Source organism: Copadichromis virginalis, linkage group LG20, assembly GCF_057382275.1.
Source record: "Copadichromis virginalis isolate Kocher_CV1m ecotype Utaka linkage group LG20, C_Virginalis_male_GT1.1, whole genome shotgun sequence".
In the NCBI taxonomy this organism is placed as follows: domain Eukaryota; kingdom Metazoa; phylum Chordata; class Actinopteri; order Cichliformes; family Cichlidae; genus Copadichromis; species Copadichromis virginalis.
The window spans coordinates 23,968,500-23,994,999 of NC_140637.1; the positions used below are offsets into that span (position 1 = coordinate 23,968,500).

At 41.9% G+C, this 26,500-nt stretch overlaps 1 long non-coding RNA gene across 1 annotated transcript; it reads right to left on the reverse strand.

The window, feature by feature from the left end:
- Positions 1-923: 923 nt before the first annotated feature.
- Positions 924-25,823, reverse strand: LOC146684854 (uncharacterized). Its single transcript, XR_014917184.1, has 3 exons — positions 25,696-25,823; positions 24,430-24,535; positions 924-961 (listed from the first exon to the last, which is right to left on the reverse strand). It is a non-coding gene; the product is annotated as an uncharacterized LOC146684854 (long non-coding RNA).
- Between the last annotated feature and the right edge of the window lie 677 nt (positions 25,824-26,500).

Below are 26,500 nucleotides of genomic sequence, written 5' to 3' on the forward strand. Positions count from 1 at the left end.
ACAGAGCAAACACACACGCACACACAAACGGATCTCTGGCTGCTGCCAATGAGAGCCAATCCTAACATGTGAAAATGTTGACTGCTTGATGATTGATGGTAGTTATTTGTGGCTTTCTAACCCTCCTCCTTTGCCTCCACTCCCCTCCTCTTCCTCCTCTTTCTTCGTCCTCCCCCTCCTCATCATCCCCTCTCCTCCTCCTCATCTTTGCACACCCCCCCCAATTCCGAAAATGTGAAGATGATTAATAATATGTAATGTTGCATAAACAGCCTTCTGTCCATCACTCCTGCATTGTCTGACATTTTTTAAAACCAGAACAGAGTTAATGCTTTGTGTACTCTCTGTGTTAACCATATGTAGGTAAAATATAGACTTGCAACAAACATCCCTGAAGATATTAATAATAATCCATCAGAGTGTTATAAACATTTTTGTTCAGAAAATAAAACTTCTAGAAGCCTTCTGTGAGAAAATTTTGATTTTTCTCATTATGTACATCGATATTTAGATGTGCAAAAGACATAAAGACATGGAAATGAAAACAAATCAATGAGCAACAGAGCTGTTCTATTACTGCCACACTGCCATCTCTCCATCCATCATTGGCTAACACTGTGCATTGAAGTCAGCGTGTGTCTGAAGGAGGAAGAGGAGGAGGATAAGGAGGGAGGAAGACGAGAGGACATCGGAGGCCACAGTGCAAGCTCCTCATCCATCATCCTGTAAGACCAAACTTTAGAAGCAAAGGAAAAGGGCGAGGGGAGAGGATGAGAAGAGATGTTTTCTCAGAATGATTCTTTGCTTCCTTCCACTTTTCCTCAAGTAATCAATGAGGCAAAACCATGCCCTCGATGTTCCAACAGCACAGGAATTCCTCCGTTTCTGTGACTCACCCTCTACAACTAACAGTCGCTGCCCCTTCTGGCCGGCCCGCTACAACGTCCTTCCTCTGGCTGGTCTACAGACAAACGGGGGAAGGGTCACAGAGAGAGAGAGAGCGAGCGAAGGAGGAGGGAGGGAGAGAGGGGGAGACAAGACAGGACAGGGCCTTTAGTCTAGAGATCATTACCTTTACATTATTAATGTATGGCCAAACCACAAAGGACATTCGCAGACAATGAGGAACAGAGTGACTGCTTCTCTGCTCTTTACACCAGAACCCATAGAGAAGGTAGATTTTAAGATTAAAGTAGGTCGTGTGCCACCCTAAATGACTTCAAAAGGCCACTCATAAACAAGTTATTCAGTGAATTTCTTTGCTACAAAATTAATTTCTTCCAAATTTTATAATCAGGGCTGACTATCAAACTTCTTCTAAACCAGAATCTGTGCATATCTTTAAATGTATATATCCAAAGGGAAATACGCTTAAGAAAACAACAATTAAAATCAAAGAATTTTTTTCCCCAAATGCAAATAAATGCATGAAAAAAACCCGCCTGTGTGTTTTTGTATGTATATGCAAGGCATAAACGCAGGTTTGGCAGACAATTTGGTGAAGCAGTGAGCATAATTAAGGAGTGTGCTGTGTGTTTCATTAAATGCTCAATATATCTTGTGTTTTCTGGATCATTTAAGCCCCATTACAGAACAGTGGCACTGCTTTAATTTCTAAAGTGCCTTTGAAAGGCATCACCTCAGGCGCTTATTTCTGCTCCGTCACACACACGTATGCACGTGCACACTTCTATATGTATACATCATGTGCACACACTTTTGCTAGCGTGCAAGAAATGGCCCTGCCCACACACCTGCATTTTTACTCACACATACAACAATTTAAAGAAAAAAATCAGACCCTTCTTATAGTTTAAAACTTTATTTGTCTCCTCTCTGCTCATTATCTGCAACCGTCCCACTGTGTATCATGCTGCATAACAGATGACAGCAGCCTTGCAGTGGCTGAGGCCACTGTCTTGGCTGCCAGAAGCATTTGACTTGCCAGCTTGGCCGGAGGATGAACTCCCGGACTAACTGCTGCCAAGGTCAGATTCTCCCCGAGTGTGTTTGTGTGAACACAGGAATACTTGTCCATTTAGCTCGAGGTGTTAATGCTGATGAAGTTTGGTTTGGTTACTGTATATGCACCGTTGTTAACATTACAGGAGAGAGAAAAAAATCCTTTTGCGCTACTGCAAATTTGAGCTCGAGTCGCTGCACGTGAAGGTATGTGAGAAGTGTCTGCTGAGCCAGCTGCAGATTGAAGGGAGGTGGAGGTAAGAGGAGTGTTGTTCAGAGCAATTGATACATTGTGAATAGAGTGGGCTTCCTGTCCGTGTTTTGTGGCTAAGATGCTAAATGCTTCAGGAAACCAGATACACTTGCACATCCTCTAAACAGACAGAGGTCCAGGGTGGAAAGTTGGAGGGGTAAATGGAGTAAGAGCAAAAGTAGAGAAGGAGCCAGTCACTCTGAGGTTTCACTGTAGCCCTCCTGCTTCTTCTGTTAGCGCAAGATTATTCAAACTGTTGGCACTACAGCAGCCGCGATGGCAGCTTGAAGTCAAAGAAGGGTTCATTTCTCGGCGAATGCCTTTGTTGTTTGTTCTCCTTCTCCTCTCTAATGAGATGGAATGTGGCTAAATTAGCAGCTGAGAGGCAAAGCTTCATTTACAAGACAATCAAATGATCCTTTACAAAACACACTCAATATGCATTAGATGTCGGCTTTGTGAATATAGGATGGCCTCTTTATGCACTCAAATGAGGAGGGGGGGAGTATTTGGATGGTGCGCGGTGGTGAAAAATGCCAAACTGAAATCATCCATCACCATGCAATATAAAGGCCTGCAGCGCTCTGAGTGGGTGAGAGGAGTGAGATGTTTGTAGTGGCCCACTGGGTTTCCCCTCTGTGAAGGAGGGAATGCGTAAATGAACGTGTGAATGTTAAAAAATGTTCTTTTTATTAGACGAATTGCATCATTAAATCACATTATAAAAACAAAAAATGCACCATTAATTTCCTTCCCAAACAGCCGTAAGTACACGTCTCTCTGTCCCAGTGCCCATCTCTGTGTACCCCCATGGGGCGTCAATCTCAAAGCTATTCCATTCCATTATACTGATCAGTCCAGTAGGGCAGATCTATGAACACATGTTCGGGAATAGAGTTAGAAGTGAAGACAAAAGGGGGGAAAAATCAACTTTTTTAACTAATTGTGTGTAGGCTTCTTCCTCTGAAACAGACATGCCAGCAAACAGGTAGTATCTCCTTTCCACTTTTTGCCCTTCCTCCATCAGGACATGAAAGGTGGCATGAATAATAGATGAGGGAGGTGATGAGATCAATCAGAGGCTATCAGTCCAGGAGATAGGAGTGGACAGAGTAGGATGTAGATCTGCTGCGGACTAGAACAGCAGGGCTGCTGTCAGTGATAGCAGGAAGAGGCACAGATAAGCTCTGATCTGTAAAACACCAGGATGTCTTGACTAGAGAGTCCAAATATATGTGCAGAGCGGAATGAGAAACATCTCATCACGAGCCGGCATCCACACCCATCCCCGCATGCATTGACCTCCTGCACCTCTGCATCTCACATCTGTGACAATGCCACCGCTGCATGACAAATGCAAACAAAAGGTTCACCTATTCATCACTGTAGAGAGGAGGGTGGGGCTAATTATACAGCTGTGAAAATTATGACATTCTGCTGTTTGTTTGTCCTCTAAGAGATTACAATGCTGAGGATGAAGGTGTAGAGGGGAAAAAATAGCCCTACAGCTTCTCCTCCTTCATGAAGGAGGAGAGACACACAAAAAAGACAGACTCGCTAACACACACACACACAAAATACAGTTTGCATCCGTACCACCTCGTCTTCGCTTGCGGGCGTGATTAATCCAGTGCAGCGTGAGAAGATTTTGACCCTAAACAGAAAAGTCCTGTTGAGGCTGCAAGAGGCACTGATTTATGTTGGTACCACTCCATCCACATTAATTATCCCCATGCAGGTGTAGGCCCAAATTCTTCATCCCCCCAGCTGTACCCGTATGCTGGGATGCACTGAAATACACATACACACACACACATATGAAGACTCAAATAAATAAATAAGGCAAGCGCATGCAGCCTGCCCTCATTGTGGTGCCAGGCTGTACTTATGGTGTCTGGGTGGCACAGAGAACACTGGCCGTCACAGCCGTGAAGGATTGTGCACCCAGATTTAGCACAAACGCAAATAACAAACCAACTGCAAACACGAATAGACGCACACAGAGTTTGTCCTGAAACGTGGTTTTCCTGACTCCACTTCTTCTCTGAGAAGCTTACCATGCTCCAAGAAGGCTCCACTGCAAGCTTTAAAGCGCTAAAACTGACCTTTAGCAAGTCCAATTTCCAAAGCAACAAAGTTTGTTTGAATTTATCAGTTGTGTAACTATATTCTATTGTATGGTCATGATTCTAATAGTGTGCATGGTCCAAATGGTGCTCTATAATACTACTTAGTTACAGTTATTACAGTACTCAAATTATGGAAATAATAGTGCAGCTTCAGAAACATACTAGTCACCTCTGCCACCTATTTCAGCATTATCCACTACAACGCATCTGTGATCCTCCACTCCTTTATTTCTTTCCCTTATATTGGTTTTGTTCTGAAGTTATTGTCCCAGGTGTCACCAGGCTCGCAGTTACACCTGCATTTGTGTCTGCATGTGTGTCTGTGTGGTACTAGCAGCTCTACCACTGTGCTTCCCACCACTGTGTTAACAGAGCTAGTGGTGTGTGATGTGTCACTGAGAGCTCAACTCATTATGGCCTACATTAGCACCCTACCTCGCCCTGATTACTCCCCTGCTGAGCTCAAATCCACAGTACAAATGTGTTTGCGTGTGTGTGAAATCAAGACGAGGCAAAGGAAGCGAAAACGGAACACAGGGAGAAAGAGAGAGAGACCTTTTTTCACTTTAGGATGAACACTGTCTCTTCATCCCTGTGACAGCTTCCTCATTTTTCTAATACAAATGGCTGCCAGTGCTGGTCGGCATGCATCAGGAGCTTGGGAGTGGGCCCCATCACTGCTGCTCTGTCGCTCTCATTTATTACCCAGTTTGTTTGCACTCTTATCCGCGGCCTTGCCCTGCCGGCCCATCCATCAACACGCAGACACACTCAGGCACACATGTATACATGTCTACCCACCGACTGTCAGCACATAGTATTCCTGGGTAAGAAAAACACAGACGTATATGTGTACGTAATGCTTTCACATTTACATAAGCTTTTATATACTTATCGCCACACCAATGTGATTGTAAGGGAATATTACACCACACACTTACATGGCTAGATCAAATGGCGAATTCTCCCACATTTCTTTTTCCAGTAATACCACTTCATCACTGCCATCTGTTCTTTAGCTCGTTTTCTTTCCCCGCTCTCATTTTCAATACGTAAAGACTGTCTCCCAATCACAAATTCCCAAGAGAATAAGTTATGTGAAAGAGCATGGCGCTGGTCAAATCCTCTTTTATCAATATCAGTCAATACACATAATCTTACAGATTCATCAATCAATAGCTTCAAGAAAGCCCAGACACAGATCACGCTATCCCTCGGGGGATCTTTGAACATGTTTGCACAGAGGACAAGTGTGTAAATCCAACCAATCACAACAGCAACACCTTTATAATGACTGGGAGAGTGGTGGGGGCTATCTTTGTGGAAACAGAGATTTGAAGATGGCAACCCTCGTGCAAAGAAAGTGACAAGTGCGATTTAAGCATTGTTTTTTTTTAAATATGTAAAATTTACAGCTTTAAAATACTAAATAATTTTTAATCAAGCATATTTAAGGACCTTTTAAGTTTCTTCTTTCATACAATTAATCAGAAAAACATTGTCTGTGAAATTGGGAACATTTTATAAAATATTATCTTAATCTGTATATTTTTGCTCAGTTATTTGTGAAAATAAGATGCACTAAAAAACCTCTGACCAAATAAGAAACATAGTGAAGGCTTCGAAAAGTTTTATCCATTCTGAATCCATTATTTAAATCAGAAATTTAGTGTGATCCCTCCAAACCTGATTTAATCTAATTTGTTGACTTTTAAAAGCTTCCAGAGTAAAGTTTGAAATTCAAGAGTAAATTTTAAAATGCTAACAACCAGACAATCCAGCTAAAATTTGTAGGCCTTGAGGAGATTAAGTCCACTTCACACTTCTAGCTATAACCTCAAAGTTGAACAGCTTCACATACAGCGTCAAAGAAATATGTTTGCAAAGGTGCTCAATATATTGCATAGTGTAAATACAGACAACGTATAATGTTCCACACTTTAATTTCCAGTGTACTGAAAATACCTAAAGTCATGATCGATCACATGACCTCCCATTGATTACAAAGCTGAGAGACGTTTATTTGGGGCACAAATAGTACACCCATACTTTATGTTAAAAAAATGTAAATAATTTTAAATAATTAAAATCTGCTTAATTTTGGCCTGTCATGAAGTTAAATTATTAAATGATTACTAAGATAAAACCTGTTGTTAGTCATTTTAACCATCAACCCAATGCATGAAGTTGCTCCCGCCTTTCACATATAAGTTGCTTGCGATGTTTGTGCTGTAGAGCCCCAGTGTATTTCACAGACTGTAGATTATTGGGTCATTTAAACACTTTGTATGAGCTATAGCTCAAATAGAAAACCCCTAAAAGAGGGAGGACTAGATCATCTGATGCGTTATTAAACAAGTATTACAAATTAAATTTTACCGAAAACCTTAAATGCACCTCCTGTTCAGGGCACTAGACAGCACTGAGACCAAAGCATAGATTTCTCATACTGTCTCAAGGTCACACCACTGCACAAAAACCCATCACCTTCCTGTTAAGTGCTACTTCACTAAAGCCATATTTTTCTTTTCCAGGGACGGATTAGCCAGAGACAATCAATAACATTAATTATGTCTAGTGGAGGTCTTACCTAAATAGACAGTTCAAGTGGGAAATGTTAAAAAAAAATAAAGGTTGATTCTTTACACTGAGTATATAAAAAATTCACAGTACAAATCCTTATAAAACTTTGTGGTTTACATAACCCATTTATAACAGTGAAGTATTCGTCTTTCATATGCAAATTAAGCACAAGGGGGACTTGATGAAAAATACTGATATGCTTCATCATTAAGATATTCTCACATTCAAACCAATCACTGTGTGACCACACATACACAGTCCCCCCCTCACAGACACACACATACAGAGCATGTTTTGGGGGCCAACTGCCAGCAAATGAAGGATCTCCTTCCCAATTCACTTGTTATTGTGCTGTCTGGGTGACAAGTATACCTATAGAGTGAGTATTTATTTCCGGAATGTTTTGTTCCGTTTTCCTGCAATGATGAATGTTTCTTTTATAAATCCATCGCCAGGCCTTTTAAACCATAAACAATATTTCTCGAGCCCAGATTCCTTGTGCAGCAGTCTTGGGGAACCTTGAGATTTCCAGGCTCTGATTTAATGGCTCGTAATTCTTGAAAGGCAATCCTTCTTCACCCTCTGACGCGCAGATGCACCATCGTTCGGGCAGCCCACCATGCTTGCCCTGTGCTCCTCTCCAGATCCCCAGGCCAGGCCAACGCCAGATAAAACTATTCAGCTGGAAACAGCACCAGGTCCCTTCCATCAGTGGCACTGGATGATCTGCTGGGGGCTGACAGGGCAGGGCTTCCCGGTAAGGTTTTTTTGCAGACTGTGTGAGGAATGCTGCTTGTGAATCTGAGACGTCTACTGTGTGCTAACGGATCGGTGAGAACAGGAAGATGAGTAGTACGGCACATGGCTAATTAAACAATATTATAAAAGGTGTCTTTTAACCCCTTGAAATCCTACTAGTGGTAACCCTTGAAGCCCTTCTCACAAACGTAGGATTTCTATCATATTCCAGACCCGATCATAGGAAAAATAGTCAGCTGTCGGAAGTCAATGATGGTGCCTGTCGATGCAGCTAGCCTCGGAAAAATCTGGAAACTATTCTAATGGTCGTTAAATCACGTCTTTATTAATATACCCTGAGGTGTCAAAACCTATCATTAAAGGTACAGAGGAGGTCGTGAAACATTGTCTTTAAGGCAGGACAGAGTTCAGACTAATAGGCTTTGCTAACCGTGTGCTTATGATGACTGAAGAAACCTCTAAATTAGAATCCAAGCTCAGACGCTCTAAATAATGGACTCCTGTTTACACTAGGACACAGTGATTGCCTATATTTAGCCAATAAACACTGAAATACTTTGTGCACCAAACAGATAATGTTGAAAATGGGCAGACGACACATGACTGAGGAAACAAAAACGTGTACTTGATTAATTCAAAAGCAATGTTGAAATTAAGTTTTAAGAATTGATTGAGCAAGTACTGCACAATAAAAGGACACCAGTGGATCAAAGGGGACCGGCGCATATGCTGCAGGCCCGGATGCGCTGTCTACACTGGCTGTCTCTCACCTTTTACCCATCCCTGTTGCTTGTCATGTGTTTCTATGGTGGATTAAGAGTTTTCATGTGCTATGCGCTGAGGTGTTTTTTTTCTGTTCAAACTGATCTCCCTGTTGGAGCTCAGTCTGGGGGGAGTTCTTTTTTCTCCTTGTCCTTCCTGATGTTGTGCATTTTTCCATTGTTCGGTTCCAGGTCGCTGCTCGTGCAGCTGACCGGCCAGCTACCTAGCCTGACCTGTCTCCCCAATGTGATGTTTGTGTATTGTATGTATGGTCGACAAGGTCAGTCTCTTAATTGCCCCTTGGGGATAAATAAAGTCTTCTGAATCTGAAACCAGGGTGGATTAAATATTAGACTGTTCGGAAGGGAAGTTGGGCAATCAGAGGGCACAAAACGGAAAAAATCATTAAAGCTTTCTTTCGCATCTGGATATAACATGAGACAATTAAGCACCAACATACAGAGAGAATATAATTTGGTGCTTCATGCTGTTTAACAAGCTTATAGCAATAATAACTAAACAAGGATCCTTGATAATGCCTGCAGACATGCAGCTCAGCTCGTCTCCACAAGTCTGTGCAGTATTTAAAAACAATAATCAATTGGTGGTTTTTAATGGCATAGGCTGTTAAAACATTAGTGAATTTCACATGACACTGAACTTTACCTTATCGTGGTGGCACGTGGCAGAGGTTACGCTGATTTGAAAATATGCAATAAAAGCACCCCAGCAAGTCAACTAAGTACAAGAGGAAAAACAACAGCAAGTTAAAAAAGCAATCATTAAGCTGGTATCACTAATTGTGTTCCTTCCTCTCCTTGTGTATAATCTCTGGTTCCTTGCTTTGCCTTCATTAACAATGGATGAATTAATTAGAAACCTTCACAGGATTTCTGCACAGTGAACCCAGGAGATAAAAACATCCTATTCCTCAGACCTGCTCCTTTCCTTCTTTCTTCTTTTCCGCACTCTCTCCTCCCTCTGCTCTTAATTGTATTGTTTGCTTGTTGTGTCGATAGCAGGATTAATTTCACTATAGATCAGGATTATTGACCTTCTCGTCAATGTTATTTCATTTCTGTAAGGTGCTAATTATAGAGAACAGGGAGAAGCAAATTGCACTGTAACTTGCCTCACTTGCTTTCCAATAAAACAGAAAGAAAACAACATTAATTTCCTCTTAGCTGCTTTCCTTGGCGAGGTAAATTCAAACATTATCGCCCTATCTATGACAAATAGAGGGGACGCTGTTAGCGACTGTTTTACTTGATTGGTCAACTTTATATTCACAGCACTGTTGATTACTCTGACCTATTCCTCTCAGACAAATGCCATTCTTGTCACACTGCTCCCTTCTTGGTTCCCTCACTTCATTTCAGAGAAGGGGAGGGCACAGTTCATAAACAATTAACCGGCTGGATAAGTGATACACTCAAGCGCTAACAGACCTGAAAAACATTGTGTTAAATTCTGGTAATTGACTGGAGGGAGGTGAGCACCAGGCCACCGAGACTGAGCAGGCAGTATCTTAGAGCTGGTGCTTGGGGGGGGGGGCCTTTGGAACCATCATAATCTCATGAAAGGTGACAAAGGACCACACTTTTTTCAAAGGGAACGTGAAAGGCAACAGTATAAATGTCTTTAAATAGGCAATTACAGCCAACAAATCAAAAAAAGATCTCCAAGTCCAGTAATTTGCCACCATTATGGTCGTTTTGTGATTGAATCTACTTCCAAAGGTCTACCCAAGTACAATGAGCCCTAAGACCCTCTTATCCACCCTTTTCTTCCCCTCTCCACCCCTCCCTTCTCCAGCAGTCCTCTAATGAACTGAAAGGTCAGAGCACTAATAAAACTATTAGCAGAAATGAATCTCTCAGATGTGTTAATGCACTTTTAATTCCTGTTAGCAAATTTCATCCCCCAGCAGTTTGCTGCCCGCTAATGAGAAATAAAACGCCCCGCTCTAGGGAAGGGGGATGGGGGAATGGGTCGATGCTCCGGCTACTCCATAGCAGACTCCATACGCACACACACAAGTCATATACACTAACACTGCACCTTACAACACCCTGGATGTGCTGGATGTTATTCACGGACCGAGGCCTGTTTTCAGCCCTGTGATTCCGCAGGGTTAATTAAAGAGCACATCTCCATCTGTTCTCATTCAGCCTCAGCTCAGTCTCTTCCCATCAAGCACGCAAGACAGTCTCACACACACACACCCAAACACACACAACTGAATCGCGTTTTGACTCTGCTGGCGCTCTTCGGCACAAAGACAAGAAACTTGACAGTACGGTGTTCACAGGGACACAGGTAAACATGCTGGGTCTTAAAGACATGATCTGAGCTCTCAGCCTTTCCTGACCTGACTAATGAGGTACAGACAGATGATGTGACCCTGATGTCAACCGCTAACAGAGCTGGAGAATATACAGCCATTGTAGACAAGATGTTCCCTGTGTTTGTGTCAATGTGTCTGTCAGCTCAGCTGCCACGTGTGACCTTTCCCAGGAAATCAAGTGGGCTTTTTTTAACAACTTTTTTCCACTTACAAGGTGCATATGCTAGTGGAAGAAATCAATTTGAGCAACTAAGTCCATTAGTAAATAATTAATGTATCACTACAACTGGAAGCAGACAAAATGTGTTAGGAAGTTGGATTTACTGAGTCAGAATGAATGAAATATATATCTGAAATATGACTACAGCACTGTACAACAGTCTTGAACCACACTCTGTCAATATTCTGTGTGACCACCTTTATTCTTCAGCAAAACTATAGTAGCAAAACTTGGTTGCACTTTCTTGTTTCTCTTGTAATAGTTTTCATGAATAGTTCTCCAGGCTTCACAAGAGTCACAAGACAAAACCTGAACTTTTTATAAGTCCCATTACACGTGGCATAAAACCATCAAAACATTTCATAAAAAGAACATCATACCAGTAGAATTAATTGAATCATAAATTCTGCTCTCTACCAAAAAATCCTGCAGGAGAATGTCGGGCCATCAGTTGAGCACACCTAGATTATGCAGCAGGACAATGAAAGACACATATGAATCTTTTCAGAATGAAATCAGCATTTAAAAACTGCATTTTATATCAACTTGATTGATCTTTGTCTAATATTAAAATATCACTGATGATCTAAAACATGTAAGTGTAACGAATATGCAAAAACTAAGAAATCAGGAAGGGGGCAAATACTTTTTCACTGCATTTGACAACAAGTAAAGTGCTTTTGGTCCCATCCCTGGCTCCTGGGGTGGCACAGTTGTTTTTTTAATTGCATAGATAAAATGAAACACATAAATTTGCAAAACAGACAATTAATTCACAAAGTGATAATTATCCTGTAACAGAGGTCAAAAACTGACCTTTCAATTTGACTGGCTGACAACTTGATTTGGTTTGTTGAAAAACTTAAAATTAAATATATCTTTTTTTTCACAACCACAGAGGGGTAACTGATAAAACTGAGAGCACAAAAATGAAACGAAGAGCCCAGGGGGGAGGGGCAGAGAATTCTATTATCAAACTAAGCCTTTTAATCAATAAAGAGATAAAAGATATTTTAATCAAAGACATATTTCCTTGTTTGTATAATGCTTCTGCCGCCAACGTGCACATAATCTTTAAATGCTGAAAAGGATGCATAATGCTCTCCCAGAGAGCCACTCATCCATATAAACACAAAATAGGAGCAGTCAGCAGAAATACACACCAGCCCGGCCCGGCTCACAGACACTCCATAGACGCCAAATTACATTAGGATGGGCATATTAAGGGGAATTGCATCCTGTAAACTAGAATATTATTTCTACACACAAACATGCTGTGTATCCATACACACGCACACAAATAATTTTTCAACATCATACTCTCCCGTCCTGTGCTCACTATTAAGTAACAGATCCATATTGTTATATGTGTGTGCCTGAACATACACACGTAAACCATAAACACAAAGCATGGTGCTATTAGTGTGAGGGCTGTTTGTCGGACATGCAGGCATCCGCTGGCCGTGGCTAAAGCGTTTCAATGAGATTAGAGGGGTAACCGGAACCCTTCCAGGCCCACTGAACTGAGCTCACACCAGGATAACAAGTCCAGAGGTGGTGAGCAGGCTGGATCAGGTTCCAGGAGCTAATGGGTCAAATACCAACTGACACTTAATTGCGTGATAAAGTGTGCACATTTAGTTTTGTGTGTGTGTGTGTGTGTGTGTGTGTGTGTGTGTGTGTGTGTGTGTGTGTGTGTGGGAGGGGGGGTGTTTTCCTGTTTAATTCTCCTTTAGATTCCTGTATATGAATACTATTCTTGGTACAAACAATCTGTCTGTGTGTGAGTGTGTGTGGTCAAGAACAGTACACTCCTTGCAGTGCATCAGAGTTTGCACTTCTCCACTGGGGAAGCAAACAGCAGCTCCAGTAATGGTGATTCATGCTTTCCGTCAGGCCCCCTGACAGGCTGGGTTCGATCCCCTGCTCAGCGCGCTGTAGCGGCAGTAACAGCAGCCGAGCCAAGCGCAGGACCACGGACATCATCATAACTGCTGAGGGTGTGCTGGGCTGCTGACATATTGATCGACCCTCAGTTAGAAGATTTGATAGATTGACCCGAGACTCTTGACTTTAAACAGTAAATCGAGGAGGACAAATCAAAAAGTCTGAGAAAACAACTGAGGGAAAAGGTTAAAAGTAACAGATATAATTCAATTCATGCGTTTAAGAATGCAACTGCAAATTAACCTTTAGCCTGTTAAAAAAAGAAGAAGAAAGAAACTATATTGGTTTCTAAGAGCCCAAAGTCACCTTGACACAATTTCTAACTGCTTACTGATGACCAGTCAAAAAGTTTTCAAAAAGTACTTATACAAGCAGATAAATAAAACACTCTAAATCAGACTTCATGACTACACTACAATAATCTGCATATAGAACCACACCAGCAGTCTGCAGGCCCAATAACATATCAGACAGCCAGGCAAAGCTTAAGCCCTTTCCTCCTGTGGGTCCTGTGGGGCTCAGGGGCCAGGAAGGACCAGAGAGGCTACGAACTCACACTAACGATGGAGGAAACCGTGTCCAGTCGGCTGGAGCCTGAGATGGAACAGAAGACCCTGCACCATTGTTCTGCCAACACACTGACAGTCGGTGATTTAGGACCAGGGCTGCCCAGGAGCGTTAGGGGAGGGACAGGAGCAAGGGAGGTCAGAGAGAGGCTCCACAGGCACCCTTCAACAATCTTACCCGAATGCCTCCATCCATGAGATGGCAGAATTAATCATGGCTGACCTAGTGCGAGGCTTGGACCTGGCTCCTCTCCACCACCCCTATCCCCTCCATCGACCCCCTCTTCTCCCTGGACAAACATGACAAATCTTGTGTTTATTTACTTAAAAAGACCAGGAGAAAAAGCAAAAGGGGGGCAGATAAAAAACTGTATAAAATCAATACAGAGTTAGTAGTTCCTGCCCTGCTGCTGCTCTTTCTTGTCTGAGCAGCAGAAGAAACCTAAGCTCGGGATAATAAGGACTCCAGGAGGAAAGGGACGCAGGTGCCTTCAGCTACCTCCACATAACTGGAGGGAAATGTGTTAAAAAAAAAAATAAAAAAAAAAGCCAGCAGAGAATGAGAGCCTGGTACAAAATCCACCTAAAAATTACTTTACTACAAACATACCTAATTACCACCAAATAGGAATTTTAAAAAGCACTATTTAATTTCTCTGGATCATCTCAGGATCATCTTAAAAAATATGTAAGACAAGGCCTATGGTGTGCGCAATGTGTGTGCATAGTCAGGCATGTTGTGGTACAGCTAGTTTCTAAGTTTGAGTGCAGGCAGCAGAGGATTGAATCCACAGAGCCTCTGCTCTCGCCACATGACAGGGAGAAAACAGATAAGGCTTGCTCTCAGGGGAGAGGGAGGGTGGCCATCAAGCTAAACCCCTAAAAAGAAATAGCAGCAGTGAGTTGTCAAGGTTTCTGTCATATCCTACATCACGTCAGCCGCCCATTCCATCCCATCTCCTGGCAAACCATGCAGACTGCTACGGCCAAGGATGAAAGTGCTTGAAAATGGGAGTCATTGTAAACCATTTTCTGCCCTGGAGCCCCACCACCAACACCGCCCCCTCACCCTCACCATCCCCTCCATCTCCACCCCTCTTCTTCCCGACTGCTCTTGAAGACAAATGGGTCCAGGGCAATGACAGAGTGCCTGATCCACAAATCACCAGCGGCCGGTCTGCTCGTCCACTGCTTCCTCTTCCCCCACTGCCTCCTCCCTGCACCCAGCCTCACCCCCTCCCCGTTCCCAGCCCCTCCATTAGTCATGTGCACGCGGGCAGCAGCCAGCAGCCATAATTAGACAAGGACAAATAGCCAGCCGCGGACACGGACGAGTCCGGCCGCTAAATAAGGGCCTGTTTCCATACTGAAAGGTGGGCGGCAAGTAGGGCCAAGGAGAGGACTGGGGTGTCAGAGAGGGAAGCAGAAAGGAGCTGGTACTGTCCAATACACCCTGTGACCATCTTGCCCTGGCCTGGCAACTCATTTATTTTCCTACAGGCCTATGAGTTGAACCTACACAGCTAACCACATACCCCAAAACTAAACCCCCGCTCCAACGCCAATACAAACTGAGTTGTATTCATGGTCTTGGTTACTCTTCTCAAATGATGGTTAGTTTGGAAGGCTATCCTATAAACAGATTCATTTCATGACTGTTAAACTTTTTTCAAAGTGTTGAAAGTGTAAAATTCAAGATCAAATTGTTTTCTATACAAAACCCGAACACACCGATTCATCTGTCAAGGCAAGGGCAAGACAGAAACCTCATACAACTCTCCATCACATTCCTGTCAATGCACCACCACTACGTCACTTGTTTTTGTGGGTGGTCAAACCAACTCTAAATAAATAAATTGAGTAAGTAAAGCAATGCTGGAGCAATAAAGTGCAATAAAGAGGTTTCAGGGTACATTAGTTGTAACATTAGAAGGGTGGAATTAGCAAAAATGAGAACTCACAGAATCTGATTACACACGGCCGAAGAAACCGGCAGTCAACAAAATATAAATTACAGCCATATGAGCGTAGGGCAGGCTGAATCCACAGAGGAGTATCAGTAACAATTGCTTTGGCCAAGTCAGAGCTGCAACACACTTACTGGGCAGAAGGGGGTCGACAAAAAATGACCGCCACGCATACACACACACATGCGCACACGTACACATGCACACAGCATGCTCCACCAGAGCAAACCTTATTGATCTACCTCCTAATTTCCTAATTAGTTTTTATTGGATTTCATAATCGTCATCAGGACACATCAAAAGAAACTCAAAACCCCAGCAAGATTTTCTGCCCTCCTCAACATAATTTTTTTAAGCTGTGAAAATGAAGCCATGTATTCAATTCCAAGTCCCCAGCTGTGAGAGCGATCCTGTTTTTTTTTTCCCCCACTTTGCTACCAGAACTCCTTGGACAGCAAACACTGCACAAACACACATTTTCTCCCATGTGTAGTAACCGATGTTTAGCATTGCACATTTTCTGCATGATCTGCTGCTATTTGTCACACTGCGCTCCTCTGGTTGCCTCTCACTTGTAGGATTTGTTAAACATAGAGCTGAAAGAGGAGAAGAAAAATGTGTTCCTCACTAACACTGATAGTGGTCACTGTTCATTCAGCAGCTTGGCTTTCTTAAGTCTTTTACAGCTCATGTAACCTCACAAAACTTTTGTCATACCCCCTGGTGACTCTAAATTATTATTGGAATTTATCCCCATCACAGGAAATTTCTTTCTGCATTATAAATAACGTGAATACCACAGCTGCATGTACAAGAAAATACTAAAAGACTTCATTTTGAGCAGTGAACAGAGCAGCTGGCCAATAGTTTCTACACATTTTAATGTGCCAGACGTTATACTGAGTAGAGAAAGCAAACGGGGTTCAGAACATAAAAACATGTGGTCCTCATTCACATTTGGAACACTTGGATTCACTAGTGTCTGCTTATGAAGAACTAAACAGACACAAAGGCTTCCATGGGCTTCAACTTAACTGCATCTTTGCTACCCTATCCTCTCCAGATGATCCTTGGTCTGCAAAAATTGAAGACCAAGAGCATGAAAAAGAGGGAGTAAGAAACTATGTTCCATATAGCGCTCTTCTCTCTATTTGCAACACCCCTCTAATGCCAAAGTGTGCCAAAGTAAGAAACTGTAATAATACTAAAAACCCTCCTTTTCCAGGCTTTGCTGCACTTGCTAAATGTTCACACCCAGATGTTAAACAGCCACAACAACTGATTTTTTCTTTTTTTTTCCTCTTTGTTATGGCCCCATTTTGAGACAAAACCTCTGGCATGATGACACCAACACAGCTGCTTTGAAATGAGGGTGATGAAGATAAAGACAAGAAGAGAATGAAAGATGTTGCAGGATTGTCATTGTTATTGACAGCAGAGCACCAATAAGAGCTGATGAGGCAAACCTAAAAAGTAATCTTTGTGAAGTATATAAAGCTTTGTGTGTTGGCTCTTTTTGTGTTTGATTAAAAACAAGTCTGCTATTACTCAATGATCCCAGAATGACAAATTATTTTTTAATATTCACGATACTTTGAAACACATATTAGGGTTAGCCATTTTTTAAATCTGTGTAAATTAAACAGTTTAAACAGGGATAAATGATTTACAGTCCATAGAAAGGGCTAAGTTGAATAGTCCAGGTTGTGTTGAAATGTATCCTGTCGGATCATTCTTAAGATCTTGATGTACACTTGTAGGTAATTAAAATTAATCATTAAAAATAAAGACGTGTGTCTCATCAGATAGAGTTAAACCAGGTATCAAAGCCAGCGACATCCTGCTGGCTACATCTACCTTCTACATAGCGTTTGGTGAGGTCAAGAGAGACGTTCTCTCCCTTCTTCTGTCTAGTTGTCTCAAATAATCGACACCTTCACTCCACTCTGTACTACAATTTCTTACTGAATAGGTGAGCCCCGTCTGAAGAGCCTCTTAGTGACCCCACCGCTTCTATCACATCATCCTTTGCTCACACTGAGGTGTATAACGGGGGCACAAGAGAGCAGAACGAGCTTAAATCCCAGTGAAGATGTTTTTGGCCTTGATCACCAAGCCCATCGATCCCTGGCTGATTCCCACTCAGATACGTCTTATTTTATTAGTGGCTTCGGCCTTCTGCCGCCCCATTCCGCTGTGATCAATACCAGCTTGGGGATGGCCCTTATTTTTCACTTTTAGTGCCTTAACGCTGTTTAACCGTGTCACCTGATAAACGACAGGCCTTCCCCAAACACTGATTTCCTATTGATTTCTCCCTCATTCAGCCATCCCTTCCTTCGTCACTCTCCTATTGTTTTTATCTTCAGTTATCTTCTCCCCCCAACCTCCATACCTTTAGTTGAAACTGGTCAGCTAACCACCTTTAGACTATTTCAGCCACAGAAACCCATTTTGTTAAGAGTTAGCTGAGGTTCAAGAGGGTGGATCATCTCCTTTAGAGAGCTTGTAAAAGCGTACATCATTATATCATTATGTAAGATCACAGTAATTTCAAACCATTTCTATGTGGTGCTGAAAGGTAGGTTTGTGTTTCTCATTTTACATCATTACCCACCAAACGGCCCACACACAAACAGTGGTAGAGGTCTATCTGTGTGCATGCAAGCATTAACCATGCAGGATACAGTGAGCACCATGCAACAGATGCTAAGACAACCTGGAGGGAGACAGCTCCATCCATCATCCACTGAAGTCCTGATGATCGAAGCAGGGCTTGGACGATGGAGGAGAAATCTCTGGGAGTTCCAGTAGGGCAACATAAAATCCACTTACTGGGTTTCTATTGGCTATAACTCTATAAACAGATTACATGTGTGTACAGCAGAAGGTGAAATTAATTCAGAAACAGATGAACAGCACTGATGAACAAACAAGATAAAATGAAATAAACTGCACCTGAATACTGGAGGAGACATATCATAAAAATGGAGGACTGACCCACAATCTGGCTGTCCAACCTCTATTGCCCTCTCTCTTCTCACACTGTACATTATTTATGCAAAATTAAACCTGCTCCTATTCCTGCTTAGTCTGGCTTATCCACTCAGTTACCTCTTTATTGATCTCTCATCTAAGGCACTTCTGTAAATCCAGTCCACTCCTTCCAGCCTTGCTGCCATTAATGCCATTAAATATGGGTCTCTTATCACCAGATACTTTGAAGATATCTATCTTGTTGTCTCCAGATTATAATTCTGGGTTCATTTTCTAATTCAAAGGATAATAAAATAATCTTATCTTAGTAAAACTATGTTTATTTAAAGTTTGTGTCCTGTAAAAACACATTCTTGTGATTACCTGAGTTGTTTACTACTTTACACATTTACAAACTGTTCCTTATAACAAAAGAGAAATAAGCTGAGGTTGATTGGACTTACAAACATAATGACTTTTGAAAATTACAAAATTCATGTTACTCAAATACAGGGTTGGATATGTGATCACAGATTTTGGATACACAATCATTAGATACACAAACAGGATGAATGATCTCTTTATTATTCAAGGTGATATTTAAAATGCAATAAACAGTGCAAGCAGAACACCACCAATTTGGTAACATCATGAACTTAAAATAACTGTGTAGCAGTTGGATGCCAACCACACCGTGCACAGCTTTGAAGCGAAGGTGAAAACAGGTAGGAGGCGCAAAGTGGCATTTTGGTGCAAAATGTGTCTTGGACTTTAACCAGAAGCTAATCCCCATCTCACATTAATCTGCAGGTGCTTTGGTGATTTCTAACAAAATAAATCCATCCACTTTCTTCAGCTTATCCAATTCAAGGTCCCAGAGCCACTTGAGTCTCTCCCAGCTGCCCACAGGGCAAGAGGCAGGGTAGACCCTGTCCAGGTCGCTAGCCTGTCACAGGGCCAACACAGAGAGACAGACAACCGGTCACACTCACACTTATGGCCAATTCAGGATAACCTAAACCCACAAACTGCATGTTTTTGGACTGTGGGAGGAAGTTGGAGTACCTTGTAGAAAACCCACAAAGACACAGGGAAAACATGCAAACTCCACATAGAAAGGCCCCGGCCAGGTAATGGATTACAATTCAGGACCTTCTAGCTGGGAAAAAACAGTGCCACAAGCAATTATTTTGATAGTCGACTAGTCACCGATTATTTTTGCGATTAGTCGACTAATCAGATCATCCATTGAACACAAAAACGTACAGCTTATTGCACCAGCAGCATCTGCTCTTACAGTGGGGCAAAAAAGTATTTAGTCAGCCACCGATTGTGCAAGTTCCCCCACTTAAAATGATGAGAGAGGTCAGTAATTTGCACCAGAGGTACACTTCAACTGTGAGAGACAGAATGTGAAAAAAAAATCCATGAATCCACATGGTAGGATTTGTAAAGAATTTATTCGTAAATTAGGGTGGAAAATAAGTATTTGGTCACCTCAAACAAGGAAAATCTCTGGCTCTCACAGACCTGTAACGTCTTCTGTAAGAAGCTTTTCTGTCCCCCACTCGTTACCTGTATGAATGGCACCTGTTTGAACTCATCATCTGTATAAAAGACACCTGTCCACAGCCTCAAACAGTCAGACTCCAAACTCCGCCATGGCCAAGACCAAAGAGCTTTCGAAGGACACCAGGAAAAGTATTGTAGACCTGCATCAGACTGGGAAGAGTGAATCTACAATAGGCAAGCAGCTTGATGTGGAAAAATCAACTGTGGGCGCAATCATCAGAAAATGGAAGACATACAAGACCACTGATAATCTCCCTCGATCTGGGGCTCCACGCAAGATCTCATCCCGTGGGGTCAAAATGATCATGAGAACGGTGAGCAAAGATCCCAGAACCACACGGGGGGACCTGGTGAATGACCTGCAGAGAGCTGGGACCAAAGTAACAAAGGTCACCATCAGTAACACACTACAACGGCAGGGAATCAAATCCCGCAGTGCCAGACGTGTTCCGCTGCTGAAGCCAGTGCATGTCCAGGCCCGTCTGAAGTTTGCCAGAGAGCACATGGATGATACAGCAGAGGATTGGGAGAATGTCATGTGGTCAGATGAAACCAAAGTAGAACTTTTTGGTATAAACTCAACTCGTCGTGTTTGGAGGAAGAAGAATACTGAGTTGCATCCCAAGAACACCATACCTACTGTGAAGCATGGGGGTGGAAACATCATGCTATGGGGCTGTTTTTCTGCCAAGGGGACAGGACGACTGATCCGTGTTAAGGACAGAATGAATGGGGCCATGTATCGTGAGATTTTGAGCCAAAACCTCCTTCCATCAGTGAGAACTTTGAAGATGAAACGAGGCTGGGTCTTCCAACATGACAATGATCCAAAACACACCGCCCGGGCAACAAAGGAGTGGCTCCGTAAGAAGCATTTGAAAGTCCTGGAGTGGCCTAGCCAGTCTCCAGACCTCAACCCCATAGAAAATCTGTGGCGGGAGTTGAAAGTCCGTGTTGCTCGGCGACAGCCCCAAAACATCACTGCTCTCGAGAAGATCTGCATGGAGGAATGGGCCAAAATACCAGCTACTGTGTGTGCAAACCTGGTAAAGACCTATAGTAAACGTTTGACCTCTGTTATTGCCAACAAAGGTTATGTTACAAAGTATTGAGTTGTATTTTTGTTATTGACCAAATACTTATTTTCCACCCTGATTTACGAATAAATTCTTTACAAATCCTACCATGTGGATTCATGGATTTTTTTTTTCACATTCTGTCTCTCACAGTTGAAGTGTACCTCTGGTGCAAATTACTGACCTCTGTCATCATTTTAAGTGGGGGAACTTGCACAATCGGTGGCTGACTAAATACTTTTTTGCCCCACTGTATATAACTATCATTAGCTTACAGCTTTAAGTGTTTAAGGTATGTGCTAACTAAAAATAAAGACAAGATGATAGTTTATTAAATTTTAATGAAGTTTGCAGATTGTTTCGGTGAAGTTTAATAAACTCAGCTGTCTGCTCCTTGCTATCTAAAATATAACAGGACACCGGAGTATATTCTGGAGCATCTCACACTTCTGATAATCAGCTGTCTGCTTGATGTTTATTCAGCTGTGTAAAAACTATAACTTTAATCTCAGCCAAACCGATTTACTCAGGAACAAATAAAATACTGAAAAAAGCCAAACGATAACATTTTTAAGTTATCTAAGTGACTTATATATGTTTAACCTGAGTAGCGAAAAATGGCGGTGGGTTTGAAAACTATTTGCCGGGAGTCCGGTGTTCTCACGGGCTCTAGTGAGCCTTGCCCCCGGCTAGCTAACAAGCTAGTGGGTAACAGACGTCTCCGAAAACGTCGGAGCGCTTTTGAAAATATGTAGTCTTGATAAACTGAGCAGATATTTGAAGTTTACACAGCTACATTCTCGCCTGAAAATATGTTAAACGTTTATTTTGTGACCCAGAAAGAATAATAAGAGTAATATTAAAACTAACTAGCTCAGCCATGGGTTTCCATGGCTGAGCAGCTCCTGTAATGTGCCGCTGTCCCAGTACTTTTGTTGATGCAGAGTATAGTGTTAAATCTGCATCCTCTGATTTGAGAAGTGCAGTGCCATAATTAACTACTACCCACTGTGTTTTATCTCACAGTGGACAGTCATGTGCAAATACCACATAAATCAGACCAGATGATGCTGAAAAACTTTCTGATGAGTTGTTGTTGTGTCGCTTTGTACTTTTCAGGCAATTTCCAAGGAGATGCTTCTTATCGTTTGTTGAACTATCACGATGCCTCATACTCAACTTCTTGAGCCAAAAAAAACAGGTGTGCTTGAAAACATCCAGAGGATGCGTGTGCTCGGGAAATACTGCTTTGGGTGTGTCATGAAGTTTGTGCCTTTAAATTAGGGCTCTACTTGCTTTGGAATTGAATATGCATAACATAAAATTAACAATTTAATTTGAACCTTGGCTGTTACCATTACAAGCTAAAGAAATGTTCAAAGTCAAATGTTGCACTGTAAAAAAAAGTGGTCCCATTTCACATCCATGCATGAAGTTTGAATAAGTAAGCTTACAGCATCTGTTAAGGTGTCTGCTAACATCACCTGGCATCTTTCATTAGTTCCCCCCACCTTTTCACAGAAGGTTAAGTGATAAACTGGCATTTATAGCATGGCCTGCCAAGTAACACGGGTTAGAGAGCACACTGAGAAACTGACCGTGAAGTAATAACAAGCGAGCGTAGGCAAGAGATTTTCTATTAACACAAGGGGAGATGAGTTAAAAGGGTTGCTGGCTATGTGAAGACCAGTTTCTTCAACAAAACTGCCCCGCTTTAACAGCCTCCCCCCACCCCTACAGTACCACTGTGCAAACTTATCAGACTACAGCCATGAAGGAGCTTGAGCACCAGCTAGTGGTAAAGCCGTTTCACTGCCAAGACAGTCCTCACCAAACACATTAATCATGACCAGGGGAGTGTAAAATTCAATCGGCTCCTTCCATCCATTTCATGTGAAGCAGACTGAAGGCCGGCCTTGTAGTGCCTGAGAAAGGAAGGATGAAAAAAGGAGGAAAAAAGAAAAAGGAGCTCCCTGCACTTCATCAGAACCCCTACTTCATAACAAATGGAGTGTCTCTCTGGCGGAGGAGTGCCATCAGAAACACGCGTTCTCTCTATCCATTTAATTCCGGCAGTGGAGGAAGGGTCAGGGAGGGAGCAGTGGGTGCGTGTTCTGCTCTCCGCTCGCCGCTTCGCCAGTCACACAGTAAACTACCTTTTAGGAATTGTTTCTCAATAAGAAATGATCAGTCCATTTATCTGCACCAGGCGGGCCTGTCTCCTCACCCAGACCTCCAATATTTTTCGTTTGACCTGATCAGGGCTATAAACTAGACCGAGACACTTTCAATTTGTCACCCGAGGAGGCCTCTGCAAGTCCCACGCTACTGATTGCATCCTCCCTCCCAAATGTAAAAATTCCTCCTGTGCTTGAAGGCTTCTTTTTTTCGCCCATGCATACAGCTGCTTGGAAATAAAGCCTCTGATGCTATAAAAAATATTCAGAGAGATAATCGCATACATATATCCCAGAACATGTTATTTCTTCTAATGAATATGGTCAGATAAAATAGGTGCTAGTAGTTTAACAGATTATTCTTCAAGATTTTGCACATGATTGCAAAAATTCCTATCTCTCTGCACAAGTGCACTAATTACCATCTTATGTTGCACTCTTTTTAAATGCACCAACTATAGAAGCGTTCCCTTTTTTAAATAGCCTTATTATCAAGGTAATGACAGCAATGAGCATCAACCTCTAAGCGGATTAAACTTTTTAACTGTGTAAGTATCATGAAATTGTTAATGTTTAAGAACATTTACTGAGAAAAATCTTAACAGACTCAAATAACAAACAAGAATGTATTTCCCAATTTTTGGTCAAGCCACACAGTAAATAGGTAAAATAGTAACATCATCACATTTCTAATCATAAACCTAATCTTAGTACACTGCGAACCCCTCTGACAAACAAAATCTTGCAAAAGCTGTAAAAAAGCACTCATTACCAATTAAGTGGGGAAATATTAACCACAATGTTTTCTTTCAAAACACGTCTAAACTTTGAACAGGGGGTAATTACAAGTCACACATGGCTTGCTTTCCCATCAAGCGCTTTAAAACAGTTAAACATTCTTTGAATTGGATGGAACATGTCAATGATTTTTTGACAGTGCTGAAATATGGCGAGGAACGCTCAACCACATACGCACAACCTGTTCAAAACTGCTGCCTCGTCCGAGTCACATGCATGCTATTAATCACTGATACCTCCGGCTGTCAGCTAACATGTATGTGGTTATACAACACTAATGGGCAACTGAGTGGAACTGAAAAACACGTGTAGTAATGTAGCCTTTCATCTCTTACTTGTTTTTGTCCTCCACGAAGATGTCAGGTTGAGAAATTCATCATTCCCGTCAGCTGACAGTGAGACAGAAACACCATAGCTTAATGCGCCGTACCACCGAAGATCCTTAAAACAAAGAGCACACCAAATGCATAAGATGCATCAGCAGTGCCTTTGTGACAATGCGACTGAGCAAACTATGTTATAGGTGCATTGCATTGCAGTGCATTTAGTGTTTTAAAAGACACTCAAATGACCACATAACCTGGCATCACTAGATAACAACAGAAATGGCTATGAAAGAGCACAGGTGGGTTAACAGAGGCAAGAAAAACAAATAAAAGCAATCTGAATTTTAAAAAATGAATAACAGGAGGTAATGGAAATTATACAGTTGCAGTAATTTATGGAAATATTTGGTCGAATGGTCAACTAAGGGCTAAAATTCTGGCCTTTCTTCCAGCTTCTAACAATGATTAATAAATCATATTGATCATATTAAATCCCTCTTATACTAGGGAATTTAACCTTACAATGTAAAGTGGCTTGAAATGACTGTTGTTGTGCACTGGCGTTATATAACTAAGGTAAAATTGATCCATTTATAGACTGAGAAAGTATTCGCTTTAAAAAGACATGTGCAGTGTAAATGCTGGCCATCTCTGTGGAGACTGAGACATCATATGCATTATTTGAAATTCTCATTTAAAATATTGTCTTATTGTGATTATCTACACCATGGAAAGATATGTGTCTGCACCAACCCCCCCTCTTTATTTAGGCTGGCTACTGGCTGCTACAGCAAGTATGTAAGCTTTCTTCCTTGCTTTCATTTCTACTGTAAACTCCAACTCTTTCTCAGCATGCTTCATTTTGTTATCAAACCACAACCACCTGCATTAACTAATAATAAATGTGCAGCACAGGTTAGCCTCAAGACTTTAAGCAAAAAATCAGGCTTTCAACCCCAACCGAACTCACAGAAAGGTAAAAAAGAAAAGAAACTTTTACTCCTCAGGCCTGTAATTTTGGGACTCTTGTTATTGTTTGTTTAATTAGGACTCCTTCATAAAGTTTGCCCTGGCACAAGCTACCGCCTGAAAGTTAACATTATCGTCTCATCTTAAATCCGTCAGTTAACATCAGCAGCATCAGACTAAAAGCATCACTTTATGTAAGCATTGCCATAAAGCTAGCCAGCTACATTACTAGCTAACAGCTTAAAGGCAAAATAGTTCAATGAGCAATAAAGCGTCCATGCTGTACACAACATCTTAACTTTATACCTTGTCTGTGTTGGGGCACAGTCTGGGGAAGCACTCAGTAGATATTCAGTAGATAATTGATGCAGTGAGTTTGGTAGAAATGCACGTAAAGATGGCGCCTGCTGCTCAGCCTGCATGTCAGGTGTGTGCCGTACACTGAAGCACCTGTAAAACGCTCACCTGCCATTCAGCTAGCCTTTGTATGCGAGACCTGGCTACCTTAAACCCATATCCCTCTTGTTCCAAGTAGCTTTCAAAAGACATACAATTATTGGTGTTAGAAGTTTGTTCTTCAAATAATTCACATTATTTGAACCCCTGGACCTTTCCACCCTCACTAGGAACTCCAAAGAGTTTTGTTATTTTTGTTTGATTGGTTTGTTGTTTGTGTGTATTGTAAAATTTTGTATGCAACACATATATCAAAAAATAAGGTTGCGACATGCTGTTTGGATTGTTTTGTAGTATCTAGTAACATGTGGCCCAAAGAGCATTTGCTGCACACTCCTAGAAGTTGGAGGAAAGCTTAAAGAAAAAAAGAGCATTTAAAAAATAAATAAATAAACCAAACAGAAAAGTCTCAGTTAAACAAAACTTACATCTGTGCCAAATGCGCTTAAATATACTCATGCAGTGTCTACATTTCCGATTGTGTACACAGATTACTGCAGCTAGGGCCCAGGCGCTCATCAGACCGCACCTCCAAATGATCCACAAAGCAAGTTGTCACAGCAAAAGCAGCCGCTTACAGCACACGCACGTACCACAAGCGGAACAAATACACATACAGACACTGATAAATGCCTCTGCACTTACTGATGAGCTT